Source organism: Lampetra planeri, chromosome 38 (assembly GCF_965212315.1).
Source record: "Lampetra planeri chromosome 38, kcLamPlan1.2.h2, whole genome shotgun sequence".
NCBI lineage: Eukaryota > Metazoa > Chordata > Hyperoartia > Petromyzontiformes > Petromyzontidae > Lampetra > Lampetra planeri.
In genome coordinates, this window is record NC_136144.1 from 3,324,720 (window position 1) to 3,340,028 (window position 15,309).

Below are 15,309 nucleotides of genomic sequence, written 5' to 3' on the forward strand. Positions count from 1 at the left end.
CCACAGAACAACAGCCGCATTCATATTTAATGTGTTGTGAGGTGTCTCCGTGGTTATTGTGTGCGTGGCTTTGTCTTTTGTACGTGTGTTTGGTGGATCGGTGGCTTTGTAATTAGCGCACTGTGCTTCGAATTCGGAAACCTGAATTCTATTGCAAGTCAAGGCTAAAATAATTGACGAGCGATATCAGAACTGGTACTGACCCTCCCTAGGTTGAGTCAGTCGGAAATCAGAACTGTACCTGGTGTGATGTATGTAAACAACAGCGTTTGGGAGACAGAGATGACCCAGCAATGATGTTTGCCACTACGCCCCTTGCGCGTCACTCTGGCATCAACAGGCGGTCGCTAACAGCGCTTGCTCCTACGGTGTACGTACCCATAGCAAATCGGGCCTGCAGATCGTTATCGTGCATTTCCGCGACCACACGTTCCGTTGAGTTCCTGCCCTGCACCTCTTTTTCCCACGCGTGAGTTGCACGGAAGGTGGCTTGCAGCTCAGCTCGCAGCACGAGGCTGCTGCTTGCTGCCCCTGGCCAGCGTGGTGTTGGCGCGTGCGTGCAGGCCACGGCACGCAGGTCATGCCATCGTGCGTCATGCTTATCTCTCCAGCACAAGCGCGGTGTGGCAATCGTTGGACTCAGGGCCCGCATGGTTGGTGAGGTGATCCTTTATCCAGGTTGAGTTTGAGCTTAGTTTTTTTTTTATAGTATACTGTACCATTGGATTCCAAGAAATGGCTCGAAAAAGTTGTATTGGTTTCATCAGAATTTGTAAAAGTTTTGAGGTTAAATTAGTTGGACTTCTTCGTTAAAGTCCAATGCAGCGGCACCGGCATGGCCAAAGTTATCTCTCAAGATGATTGTGATCGTCATTGCCATCATCACCCTTATCATTGTCGCCATGACCACGATGTCATTTATAAACGTGGGGAAATAGTGCAGTTACTGTAGTCGGCTTATCAAAGGTGTCTACTGGCAATCCTATATTCCTACATCTGCCAATGCTTGGCATGTACGGTTTATTACTTTTCATGATCGTCATCATCATCATCAACGGGCATGATCTCCCCAAGCTCTCGCCATCCCAAATGGTCACGCGACGCATCAAACCTTCTCGCTTCTTCTTCTTGGTTCTTTCGGTAAAGTCACGTAGAATGGAAATAAAAAAATAATAAAAAATAAAACATAATAAAATAATTCTCACGACGTTTCGGCCACAACGCAAGCAGCCGTCCTCAGGTGAAGACCAGGTCTGTCAAGAACTCTGTCTTTTCGACAGACCTGTTCTTCACCTGAGGACGGCTGCTTGAACTCTGTCTTCTCGACAGACCTGTTCTTCACCTGAGGACGGCGTTGTGGCTGAAACGTCGTGAGAATTATTTTATTATGTTTTATTTTTTATTATTTTACTATTTCCATTCTACGTGACTTTACCGAAAGAACCAAGAAGATGAATCCCTGCAGTCACGAAAGCTTTAAATCGAAATCTTCTCGCTTCTGCGCAGGAGCTGATCTCATTGCTCCGTCTCCACAGTGGACGTCTTTGTGGATGTGTTCCCTGCTCTAGTTGCCACTCAGTCGTTAATCTTGACAACTCGCCGTCATCTCTGCTTGTGACGTCTTCTGCCCAAGCTCACTTTCTTAACACTCCTTTTGATGTGTTTTACTTGCATTTGCTCTCTGATCCATGGGTTCCGCTCTGTGTCTCTCAGGGTAATTTCAAGCATACCCTTCTCTCCATGCTTCTTTGGACACTTTTTGGCTTTTATTCCATTTTCGTTGTCAGTGCCCATGTTTGAGATCCTTGGACTGGTTAACGATTGTCAGCAGTAGTAATAGGTTTTTACCCTTTCAACTGGTACAAAAACTGACACCTTTATACAAGGCATCATGTTTGCAATAATCACAACACAAGCAGTCAAAATGCAAAAAAAATAAACAACTCTGATGATGATAATGCACAGTGCATATCATTATCATCATCAGAGTTGTTTATTTTTGTTTGCATTTTGACTGCTTGTGTTGTGGTTATTTCAAACATGATGCCTTGTATAAAGGTGTCAGTTTTTGTATCAGTTGAAAGGGTAAAAACCTATTACTATATTTTGCCACTGGTAAAGGAGGTCTCATAGTGATTGTCAGCTGCTTAGACAAATGTGAGGGCAGCAGCAGCCAATATACTCAGAGCGTGACAGTCTGCACTGTTATTCTTGAGGTTAAAACGGCCGTAAGCTAATGCAGCACAATCATAAAATTGATCAAGTAATCGGGTAAAGTTACTTTGAATGTACTGACCGTGGGATACATTACATTTTCAGCATCGAGTGATCAATCACTATAGACTGGTTACTTTAAAAGTCACCCCTTCATAACTGATCACATAATTGCCTTTTATTGGAACATTTTAATGTTTACTGGCCATTAAAGCATATATTTGAATAAACTGCTTTGAAAATAACCTTAAAGTGAAGTACATTCTATGGGTGTTTTGTTCAGAGTTGTTTTTTATATATAAATAAGTCCTGTTTTTCAGGATTTTGTCATAAAATCAGTCTCAATCCCACCAGCACCACCACCACCCTCTGGTTTTAGGTCTTGCCCTTGGTAATCTCTCTCCATGCCGTGCCCCAATATTCACAACATCCTCTTACTGATTACATCTATGGTGCTTTCTTGCGATGTTCTGTTCCCAACCTCAACATATTTAACCTATCCTGCCAGGAAATGCCTAGCATCCTCCACATGCCTCTAGCCGGGCAGTGGTGGTGGCATACGCCACCACTGTGGAGATAGCGAGGTTCAGTGCTTAGTCTGGGCCCCCCGTGGAGAGGTTTTGTGTTCTCAACAACTTTAAAACTGCCGTGGTAGAACGTCTTTCCAAACTACTGCCATCAGCTCGTGTCCGTGAGCGTGGTTGTGTGAGCGGGGTTCGTGAGCATGGATCTATTCCTGGCCTCTGATGCCGCTCCCTGCCGGAGCCGTGACTCTGACTCCCCTCCTGAACTCCGTTCCCTTGCGTGCGTCGCGTGGTGCCAGCAGACACGGTGGCCACGTGATGGGAGAACGCACCGCTACACCCCCCCCACACACCACACACACACACGAAGTTGATAAGAACAGCTAACAGAGCTGTTGCGATCTTTGACATTTATCTGACACGACATTTCCCTCCCATAGTCTCTTTTTCCTAAGCGCTTATACACGTTGTGGATATATTAGGCTCGTTTACCCAGGGCAGCCTTAATCAATGTCAAGTACTTTTTTCAGGAGGGTGCTGCCAAGTTTTTATAGTCTGACGACAATGTTGCTACGTCGACTTTATAATCGGATAGTTTGCATGCAAGATTTCGGCATTGTGATGTGGTTTGGCCCAATACCAGTTCCAGTGTGTGTTTTTATAGCTATGGGGCGAATCTGGAGATCCCAGCGGAAACCCGTGCAAAACAGCTGGGAGAACACATACAGATCGTCCCCGAGTTACGATATTTCGATCTTGCGATATTTCGATCTTGCGATATTTCGATCTTACGATGGCGATAGCGATACGACAAAATTGTTAAATATTTTAAATTTAGCGCGGCAGGCAAACGCAGCAGCGTACGAATCTTGGTGAGTACAGTGCAATATGATACGTTACAATACGTTCAATGCATGTATGATACGTAGCTTTAGCGATTTCATTTTAGGGTTACCACGATACGATACGTTCGATGCATTTTTAAAGTTTTCATAGCAGATAGGATTGTTTCCTGAAAAAACTTTCTATTAAATTGCAGTTCATATAGGTAGGCTAAGAATTTACCTTGTTTTTTTTTACTTTACATTTTACCGTTCAATACAGTATTGTAATTAATAAATACATACAGTATATAGTTTATACAGTACGGTACTGTAACTTGCTCTGTTTTGCTAAATTATCACCATTCTTTAAGACTCCTGGGTAGGCGAGGCCATCTTCGACTTACGATATTTTTGACTTATGATGGGGTCGTCGTAACGCATCTCCATCCTAAGTAGAGGACTACCTGTAAACTCCATATAGAATGACTGGCTTTACTACCCGGCTTCGACGGGGACTTGAATTCACCACGCCCGACCGCCTTTGTTTCCCCAGTGGCCATGTTCACACATCACACCAGTTACTCGTTTGAGGCTGAGTCGAGAGGGGAAGGCCCAGGACCGATTCAAATAATCGTCACCGGTGGTGGCCGTGAGCGGGAATCGAACTCGGGTCGCCGGGTTCGTAGCGCAGCGTAGCGCTAACCACTACACTACAATGCGTTACGCTTCCACATGCGCGGGTCACGTGACAGATGTGACGTCACAGCTCACTTGCCGTGCAAAAAATATATGCATTATTGAGCTCCCCCCCCCCAAAAAAACACAAAAGTGTGTTTTTATAATTTTTGTATGGTGTACAGTCTGGAAAGTACCCACATGGCAAATGTCAAGTTTGTTGCATGTCGGGAAGTACGCTAAACATTTGGAAAAGACACACATATTCACAACTTTGCCTTTTCTATATATTACTGAGTTGAGAATCGAACCCAGGGCCTTCTTGTTGTGAGGCGTGAGTGTTATGATGATGACACCACCACCCTGCCAGTCACCCCATCACAACTTGTCTCAATGAATTAAGCTGTTCTCAATCAAAATGCTGATTGTGCTTTCTCTTGTTGGTGCTTGACATTTTGGGCCTGTGCTCGGCAAGTGCGTTTCAAACATTTTCTGCGTGCTTAAGCGTAGCTGGCAGCCGCATATCCTTTAAGCGCGAATAAATACATATTTTAATCCCTCGATGTCTTTCAGACGTGATGTCATGAAACAAAACACTTTCCATTCACAACTCTCAAGGGAGCCATGTTACATCACCTTGTGACCGACAACTGCCGAGGAAGAGTGTGATGCAAAACTACTTCTGAATTTGCTTTGGAGGACTGGCATGCATCCATGCTGAGCGGAAATACTATTTGGTATGCCAAAAGTATTCACTGTAATGTTTAGCCTTTGAGCTGGAATAACTGAAATTAAGTCAAGGGCCATATTTCACTGTTGTATGTATCTTCGAGTGATGGGATTGAGACGATAGACTCTGCACACGTCAGAATACAAATATGAAAATCATTTTCTAAAATCCATGTTTATTCTCTGACATGGCCGTTGTGAGCCTTCCAAGTCACTCTGCACTCTCTCTGATGGCATTAGTAGGTAACAAGTAGCTGAGCTATTTTGGTCGCAAACAAAGCCTCTCTTTTTAAATCCTTTATATTAAGTTCACTTGCTTGCTTGCTTGCGCGCTTACGACTGTGCAAATCTTTCGGTCGTTTTTTAACCCACTTCCAATGATCCAATCGAGCTGACATTTTGCACACATACTCGTTGTGCGTGACAATTTATTTTCGTGAAAATTTTTTTCCTAAATTTTCCACTTTTTAGGGAAAAAAAAATTCATATTTATTTTAAAATACCAATGTGATAAAAATGAAACTCTTTCTCAAGAAAAACAGAAATGAATAATAAAATAAAACCGATGCCACGCATATAAAGGATTTATAGTGAAAAACTTTGTTTTTACGGGTTAATTTTTTCAGTATCACTGTTTCAACCAACACCTAAGAACCTTCACTGAGTCTCAACACTCATTCTTAGGAGGGTCCTGCTTGGAACATTTGTCAAAACACTTTTTGGTAAATTTTCCATGTGAGAAGAAGATGTAGGAGTCCCCAGAGAAAACCCATACACTTGGGGGGGTAGGGGATAACACAAGAATGCCACACAGATAGGTCACAAACCTATTTGCCGTAATGCCTCTGGTGCATTGTGGGGATTACAGTTACGCATCGTCCCCCGCCACTGCTCATGTCCGTATCTGGGTTGGTGATGCGGCCCAGCGGTAGTGCATTCGCCGCTTGATGCCGAGGTTCACGGGTCGAATCCAGCAAACCGCCCTGGTAAATACCGCGGCTGTGTTAACATTAAAGCAACATTGCGCTCCGCCTGCTTCACCGCCGACGGTAAAGATCCCGTCGCGTCATTCGCATGAGTAGGCCATTGTGTGCGGGGGCCAAATTACCTTCAATTTTCTTCAAATGGAATTTTATATATACACCAATCATCGCCCTCTACTCTGAAACCTTGGCAGGATCCTCCTGAATCAGTCATGAGATTCCGTGAGACTTTTCTGGCTGAACAATGTGAAGTCGTAGTAATATTAAGCGATGGTAGCAATAGCGTTTCACATTTTGAGATTCCAAAGCGCACATGCTCGGTGGCGTTGTTGCTTTTTGAGACGCACTCGGTCCACGCGATGCAAACGGAGCTCTCCCCGCTGTTTTTTTCTGCCAATGGCGGTGTGTCTTGTGTTGATCCTGCCTTGCCACACTCACCATGGCAACATTCGTTTTACCTAAGACTGTAGGATGGGCTCGTGCCGTGGAGGGTGGAGAGAGAGAGAAAAAATTTCCAATAAGTGGATTTGACAAATAAATTAATGAATGGAGATATTACTGCAGGGACTCTCATTAGCGTCTTCCTGCAGGGATGAATTTGTTAATGCGCTGAGGCACTGAGGAAGCTCGATGGCTGTGGCTCGTGACCTGCGTACACACCGACGCACAATAACCTTACAGCCTTAACAGACTGATGGGGCAAGCGCTCTTCGTGAGCACCTATGAAGGTCTGCACTAGACACGAGAAGATGTGGTGTGTCTCGCGTCACCATGTCTCCTCACTGTTGGTGTGTTTAGACATTGCAACTGTCCTCAGTTGAGGCAGAGTCAGCAGCAAAGAAGAGGTCCAGGACTTTCGATTTAAAGCTTTCGTGACTGCAGGGATTCATCTTCTTGGTTCTTTCGGTAAAGTCACGTAGAAGGAAAGTAATAAAATAATAAAAATAAAACATAATAAAATAATTCTCACGACGTTTCGGCCACAACGCAAGCAGCCGTCCTCAGGTGGAGAGCAGACTCTGCCTTCTCGACAGACCTGTTCTCCACCTGAGGACGGCTGCTTGCGTTGTGGCCGAAACGTCGTGAGAATTATTTTATTATGTTGTATTTTTATTATTTTCCTTCTACGTGACTTTACCGAAAGAACCAAGAAGAAAAAGGTCCAGGACTGCTTCAAATATTCGTCTCCGATGCTGGTCGTGAGCATGACGCGAACTCCGGTAACCCGGTTCAAATTCAGACACGCAAGGGCACACACGCTCATGCACATGCTCACAAATTCACACTCAAATTCCTAAACATTTCGTCAAGGGCCCTCACCGACCTGTAACTGACAAATGAAGTGTCGTGTTGCTGCACACAGTGCAGTCGGTGTGGGCTTTGTTCATTGGGTGGCACGTGACTCGCTGAAGTTAGCATTTAGTCACAGACATTTCGGTTTAGGTCAAATGTCATACATGTCAATTAAAATAGCACTTGCTCCTGGTTTATTTCAGTCAGAATGAGCTCTCCCCGGATCAAATGTGGTGAAGATTACTCGTGTAAATAATGTGACAGACTTACAGATGCACAGACACACATTAACTCTGTTATATATAGATATTAATAGTAGTTATGCGGTAGTTAGTGCATTCGCTGCACTGTGAACCTGGTAATGCGAGTTTGACTCATCCTTGTAAAGTAACTGTTTAGGTCCGTGGGCCTTACCAGCTGATATCAAATCTGAGTCTGAGATTCCCAGCTAAAGCCGATAGCACTCCAACTTCCCATCAATTAATCGTAGGATTACTCCAGCGTACACGCACACACACCACCTCATTGGCCAGCTACTCTCATCCATGCGTGTTGTCCAGATCTGTGGAAGCATAGCTGGTAGACTCATAATGTGCTCGGCTGTGAGGTTGACAGGAGATGACTGTACAGCAAGTGGGTTGATGAGTCATCTTTGTGATTTGTATTGTTATCCCAGGCATGCGGCGGGTTTTCTATAGATACTCGAGCTTCTGACATCATAAATATAAGCGAAGCGACGATTTACCCATTTTACACTGGTGAATGGTCTTGATTCAAGGTTAAAATTTGATTCCCATTTTAATTTTTCTCGCTTGCGTTTCATGTAGAATGTACATTGCTTTAACTGTAAAGAATCTTTCAACAATAACAATAACCGCCATTCGCAACTAAGTGGCGGTGACGTCACCATGACGCTTGTGTCAGGCCATGTGCACCTTGCGGCCACGTGAAGTGTCGAACGCGCCCACTGGCAGGAGGTCAAAATAATCTTTCATCACACAAAGACACACACACACTTTGATGCACGTATCCAGAGAGTAGGAATCATTTTGTATCGCTGAATAGTTACCTGAACGCTACCCTACCCATTTATTCACCCACGTTTATACCTTCTGTTTCTGGGAAACTCCAATTTCCTCACACATGCAAAACTCACGCAAAGGTATTTGCCAAGCACTCTAATACAGGAACCCTCCTGAGAAAGTGTCTTACGACTCGGTGAAGCTGTTACTGGATGAAAGAGACAATTGTCTATGTATTGCTTTGTTTATTTCTCGCCGTGACTCACGGCCCTTCCTTGTTTGGGGGGCTCTCGCAGGCCTGTGTGATTCACCAGTCCAGACGAGGCCGAGCTCGTGTGAAACACGACGACGCTGAGAAACCCTCGCGAAGCACTCGAAACCCGATAGCGCCAAGTGTGTAAGGGTTTAATTATAAGCATAATGTGTGTACACGCAGCGACGTGGCGTTCAAATCGTCGAGGTGAACCTGTGTCTCTAAGCCAAAGGTCAAAGTTTCCCCATTCCACATTGAGCCTTGGGCAGTGCTCGCCACCGGCAGTTGGCCAGAACCAAGTGGAAAGGAATCCCGCAGCGTTATAACAATGACAAGAGACACGTTTGGGTTTCATGCGGCGTCATTCATGCGGATTGCATCTCGGACTACTTGGCAATTTGTAACGCACAGAGGCGTGAGGAGGGACCACAGACAAACCGGAAGGCAGCATCTAGGTAGTGAGCTGTTGCTGGCAAACAGTTGTCTGAGCTCTGTGGTTCTCTATATATTAAGATGTTTAGAGCCAATGGATGTTTTATATAAACTTTGGGAGGAAATTGGAGCAACCAGAGAAAACCCTTGTGTGAGGGTGCAACGCTCGATCTCGTCAAGTTGGAACAGATGGAGATTATGCCACATGTGCTGTAGTACCGCCTTGTTGCAAGCCGGGGTATGGCACCTCCATGTCCATGGGAAGGGAGTTTCACAACAATTCTGTCATCCACCAACGCTCGGTGTTTTCACAGTGCTGGGTCACAGGCATGCATAGTCACCACCCCTGGTGGGGGTCATGCCTGCCCAGGGAAGAGCAATGTTGATTGACGTAATTGTGCTGCTCGTGGATTTATCAACCTTGGAGAGAGCGAGAGAGATGGTGGGCCGATTTTAAAATCACCTGCGATTTGAAATCGCAGCCATTCTTCGACTGTCACTCCATCGTTCATCTGCGAGCAATGACGTGTTCTACCCAAGCTTTGCTCACTTCCGAAGTCAACGCTCTGTCTGTTACTCGTTTTTGCTCTTTGATCCATGTGTTCCTCTTTCTCTCTCTGTCATTCGAAGTATGCACCTAAGCCACTTGTCTAAAATATGCACTCAGTTGCTTTCTGCATGCCATTTTGTCTTATCAATGTTTTTATTTATTAATTACTGATTTTGCTTGGCCTTGTTGTCGACTATTACAAGGCATTTGATTAATTGAAATTGATGCAGTTGCCCAGGCGCTCACAAACCATGGCTTGCAGCGTGCTGCCACCTGATTTGCATTTCTATGGCAATGATCGGTAACTATGGAAATGGGAAATGGGAATCGTGATGGGGAGTGGTATCTAGTTTGGCAAGCTACACTTTAAAAGCTATCGCAGGGCAGTTTAGTGCGCTTCTAATGGCCATGCCGGAGTGCTGAGGCCAGCGTTACTGATATTCTCAGTTTTAATTTGGGAAAACTTTGTGACTAAACCAGATTGTGTCTGTAGCGAGCCGATTGCTTCAGGACTTTCATCGGTGACTGCACAAACCCCTCCCACCCCCCCTGGGTGTTGCGGCTCTGAGTACTAAAATGCAGATTGAGCTGCATGCTCGTTGCAGGACGAAACCGGTCCACGGCCGTCTCTATCACTGCTGCCTGTCACGTGGTCACATTTGCTCAAATGTATTTTGACGGCGACCTAAGGCCAGAGGCCCAAAGTGTACTTCTTTGGGAACTGTTGAATGTTTTTTTTGCAAAATTCACACAAAGGCTGAGTGTCCTTTATACATTTGTGTCTCTTGTATGACACCATTTTTTTTTTTTAAAGGGATTATGGTAGCGTGGCATGATTTAAACGTGATCTGGAAATTAAGCAATTTTTAGCCAAATTAAAGGCGGGAAGGGGAGAGAACAGAGGTCGGCTTTAGCGATAACAGATGAGCGTTTGAGGCAAGAGTAATGGCTGATGCTGTCACGTCTAGATTATTTGTATAACCAGATGAGAAATCAAGAGAGCATGACAGTCTAATTTACAAGGGTGACTTGTACGGTTTAGAGAGCTAGACTTTAGCAGAGCAGATAGAAAATAATCTTCCCGCCTTGTGGATGCTGGTGTGTTCAGAAGATGTTAAGAATTTCATTTCAGGGTAGGGTAAGCAACTTATAGTTTTCGTGTAGAAAATAACAATAGCGCCTTGTAGATGCTAAAAAGAAGATGAGGGTTGCAATGGGTGGGGGGACGCGTGTTGCAGGAGGGAAGGGTACTGAGATGGTCGTCTGAGTGGCAGCCAGAGGGGGCCTTGTGCCAGATGGTGACGAACTGTGAGAGTGGGGCATTGAATGTCACTTGTCAGTATGCATCGGATGCGAAGTCTGGCTGATGGAAGTTGGCGATGGTGAGACGCCTCGGGTGGCCCAAGGCTGTGATAACTGCTCGAGCTAAGGCGGCGTATGTTGACTCTTTGGGGGAGAGGGATTGACTCGTCACATCGGTTCGCGTGGTGCCCTTGCTCATGTCCCAGCACTCTACTCTGTTTGGTACTGGGCAGACACTGATATTGAGTTGAAAATATGACACTTTCAAAAAACTATGGGACACGGAGAAGACAGGGATGTTGAACTGGAAGATGTGAAATCGATGCGCGCGTGTGTGTGTGTTAGACGTTCCGGTTGGGTGAAACGCAATCTCGCTCTGCGCATCCTGCAACAAAAACACAAAATTCCTGCAACCCACATTTGTCATTTTAATTGGCTTCATAGTTGCACGGTACCATAACACGACGACTGTTAAATTCACACGTCGCCCATTAAAGCCTATTGTCTTGAACAATTGTTTTTTATTTTAATGTCGGGGACTTTAGGACGTGGTATCTATCATATGCACATCGCTGTGCATTCATTTCACTTGTAATTTGCATGAACACTTGCCGGTGGCCTCTTCCAGAGCACTCAAGGGATTTTGAATGAGGTCGTTTTTTCATTTCATCTCTCGCCAAGTTTCCATAGCCACGTGAAGGTGGGGGGAGCCAACGGAGGGTGCATCTCAAAAGCTGTTGGGTGGTATTGCAATATAATAGTATAAGCGCAATATTGATTCGGTTATAAATTATCTTTATTTAAATCTAAAACTCAAAAATCCCAGCTCCTGGCTACAGGACGCTGCGACCTCCCCTCTTTGTCGTGACGTTGCCCGGGTAACAGGACTTCCATTCTCAAATGAAAAGACTCTAACGTGGTTGCGTGTCAGTGTTGAGGCTGTGCGTTAGTGCTGAGGCCATGGGTGGAGTGTTGATGGTATTGGATGGGTATTGAGACTGGGTCAGTGTTGAGGCCATGGATAAGTGTTGAGGCTGCAGGTGTATGCAGCCGTTATCACATGCAAATGAGTGGGGAGCCCTACTGATTTCATTGTCCACTCAGATGCTTACCATCTACACTAATTATTCAATACATTGGGGGCATTTGTCCCGATAAAAATCACGAGAGACCATTATCGCTGTGCACCCCATAGTTGTGTTGTGACGCCAACATGAAATGTTTTGGCACGATAATGAGCCAGCGGTGTAATTGCTATCCCCGGTTCAGTGCCAAGAATGGAGATTAACATTCTGTTTGTTTGTTTGACAGGAGAAAGATGCATTAACAGCCCTCTACTACAACCGTCGGGATTATAGTATCATCTGTACTTGGCTGTCGCCGTCCACACATTAAGCCAAGGTGATATCATTTACTCCTTTGAAATGATGGTATTTGAGAAATTGGCTCATTTTCACCAATAATGAGATCGCGATCAAACGACCAAGTGGAATAATGATGTGGGATCACATGGCTGTGCTTGTGGCACGGGGCAGCCCACCGCGGCCGCTGTGAAGGCCCTAGGAGAGGAGGAGGGGATGGGGGGCGTTGGTTGTGAGTTTGCGAGGTCCGTGGGTGCATCATAATTTCCCTAACAGCTCTTGTGTCAACACTTGCACCTGGGACATTAACCCCAACCTAGCCCTGGTTATAACTAACCCAGTGTCGATTAATGCTCCCAAGTGGCCTGAACTAAATAAATAAATATAGACTGAAAGCCTGGGGCAGAGGTTCAGAACACACAGCAATGTTTATCATTACCACAATATCATAGCACCACCAGTGCTGGGTGAAGGATGGCTTATCTACCCTTCTTCTTGATCTCACCTACGTCCTACTACCCACCTGGAGGAAAATTCTCCACCTTTTCTTACTCTTTATGCTCATTACGTCCACATGTACGTACCCCCATTGCACGCACACAAGGACTTGTCAAACATAATCGGTCAAAGGCAGACACTTTCTAAAATATCGATTTAAAGCTTTCGTGACTGCAGGGATTGAACTTTTCTAAAATAGTTTTGGTCGTATTTCCTCTTATTTTCAAGTTGTACTTGTGATTTCATGTGACAAGACAAATACATTTCCCTTGAACTTTACAGCTAGCAGTGCATCACCCTGTGTCGGAGAACAGCCCTGGAAGATGATGTCACAGAACACATAAAATGCACTTGGGGCACACCTTTTCATTCCTGGCAATGTTGTCGGTCAACCCAAATGAAATAAACTCTAAAAGTTAAATTAGCAAATTACGTGAATAAATTATGTCAATAACCAATTTTACTGAATTTTTGTGCAGTTGCTTTTGACTGGGCTAAGACAATGAACTGGCAGCACTTGGGAACCTGGTTTAATCATGGGCGGTTGAAACCCAGTCAAACGCAGGGTCTCAGCGGTCCCGACTCTGCGCTTTGACCCATGATCTGCGCGCACGCCTATTTCCACTATTATCGTCATGTCACTTATCACCAACAAAAGGTAGCGTGTCCTTTTACCTGATACAGTGCGTGCATCACATCACAGTGAGACCTTCAGAGCCCAAGAACACAAAATGAGGTGGAAAAGCAGATTGCATACGATTGGCTTTTTTCACATTGGTGACCTGTCTCACATGATCAACTTGTCAAACTTGCAACCTGTGTTAAGGCTGTCGGCTCGGTACCCGGCACGGCCATTGTGAATCCCGTAAGTCACCTAGCCACCTTTGAACGGCGCACCATATTTGGCAAACAGTGGGCACATTAACAGCCGCTCGCGGTCGATTGGATTGCCGCGACGGAGGAGTCTTGCAGCCGGCCAAGCCCCATGCCCATTTGCCGCCCGTTATCTGATGCCCGAGTCCACGGGGGGTGGCCCCGTGTCACCTCCAGCTATCGCTGGGTGACGTCGCGAGCCGTACCGACGGCAGGGGGAGGGGGCCACGTCACGGGCCGGTGCCAGCAGGGGTTGATTGCCGCCGCGATCTCGCTGGACCGGCACGGACCCAGTAACGCCCGGCGCCGTATCTCGCCGGATCTCGCCGCGGCGTCAATGAGGGCACCTTCGCTACGGCTGTGGGAGCGGCTCGCAGCAGCAGCAGCAACAGCAGCAGCAACATTTACGTTCGTGTGCAAAATAATTAATGTGGTCACTTGCGTCTTGCTGGCGAATGTATGTAGCAAGATATATAAAAAAAAACACCAATAAGTTGACGGTAGCTTCTTGGTGTTATGGGGTCCCCCCTATATACAAAATAATGGACTGCATGAAGAATTGCTATATGACTCGTTGACTGTCACCTAACTAGTGCCTAGTACTCGGCCTATCCCATTCCTAATCAACAGGTGTATGCTGAACAACATTGTTCAGCATGCACTTCAGCAAGGCTTGTTTTGATCGGCTAGAGAGAACCCACTTAATTCCGTTGCCCACCCAAGTTGCCACATTCGCTCAGAGTTGAAGCATTGCCGGCAACGATTGCCGTGAAATAGCCTTCGTGGATCATGACCTCCGAAGCACTAACTCAATCTTGGAAACAAAAAACAGTGCTAAAAGGTTTTGCCTTGGGGTCTCCACCGTGGCTACGGAGGGCTGCTCGCTCCCCCCTCCCCCACTTTCTCTCTTCTGCCTATGACATCACCACACCTGGCGTTGTGAAGCGTGAAATTTTACGTTATTCGTGCGAATGCGACACTTCTGCGGACATACGCACATTGGAAAGCATTGCAGATCACAGTACATGGGCGTACATCGTTTGTTTTCCTTGTTTAATTATCACCACGTGTTTTTGGTACGAGCACTTGACTAGCAAATGAAAGGATGCGAGTTCAAATCCTGGTCGGAGGCCGACAGCCCATCACACATCAGTTCATAATAAGCCTACGTGTTAAACTGACACATCAGTTGTTGACAAAATGAGTACCGCTTTGTTGGAATCATTAGCAGTTGCCAAGTGGCAGACTGAATCCCGGCCATGGTAATGTGGAATTTCCAGCACTGGCTCAGGGGGACCATGAAAGGAAGTGAAGTGCGGCCCACGTGTGGTTTGAGCAGGGGGGGGAGACTGCCTTGTGTTTACATGTAAGAGCTGTTACTTGTGATTGTGTGTGTGCAATAAATGACAGCCTAGTTGGAGCTGCTGGACGTTTATGAGCTTCTAACGGTGGTTTCTGAAAGCCGATGCAAACAATCGCAGCACAGGGAGTCTCCTTGTCAGGTAGCGGATGTAGAATGTCTTGATGCGGCGCTGTGGTGCAGGAGGCCACCTAGTCACAACTGGGGAAAATGAGGCAAATCGGCCTTCCCAGCCGCCTGCAATTAAACGTGATACTCAAGATTCAACCCGATACTCCAACCCAGCAAGTTGAGGTCTCGGCACAGTTACCGATGCCTACGAAACCCCCTCCCCTCATTCCACTCATATTTAATTTAGATTGTCACGTAATTTGGCTTGGTTCAATATTTCCAATATTCGTTTAATTACCAGGGTA

General features: G+C 45.8%; 1 protein-coding gene across 5 annotated transcripts in view; it reads left to right on the top strand.

Annotated features, from left to right (window-relative positions):
* The window catches only part of LOC144731198 (cyclin-dependent kinase 17-like), a 71,318-nt gene that overhangs the window by 13,504 nt on the left and 42,505 nt on the right, over positions 1-15,309 (top strand). Inside the window, exon 1 of one of the 5 annotated variants that reach the window (XM_078612180.1) lies at positions 11,697-12,202. The exons of the other annotated variants lie outside the window; for them this stretch is intronic. The gene's annotated coding sequence lies outside the window, so the exon portion shown is untranslated. Of the gene's footprint in view, positions 1-11,696; positions 12,203-15,309 lie in introns of those variants that run through there. 5 annotated transcript variants of the gene reach the window in all.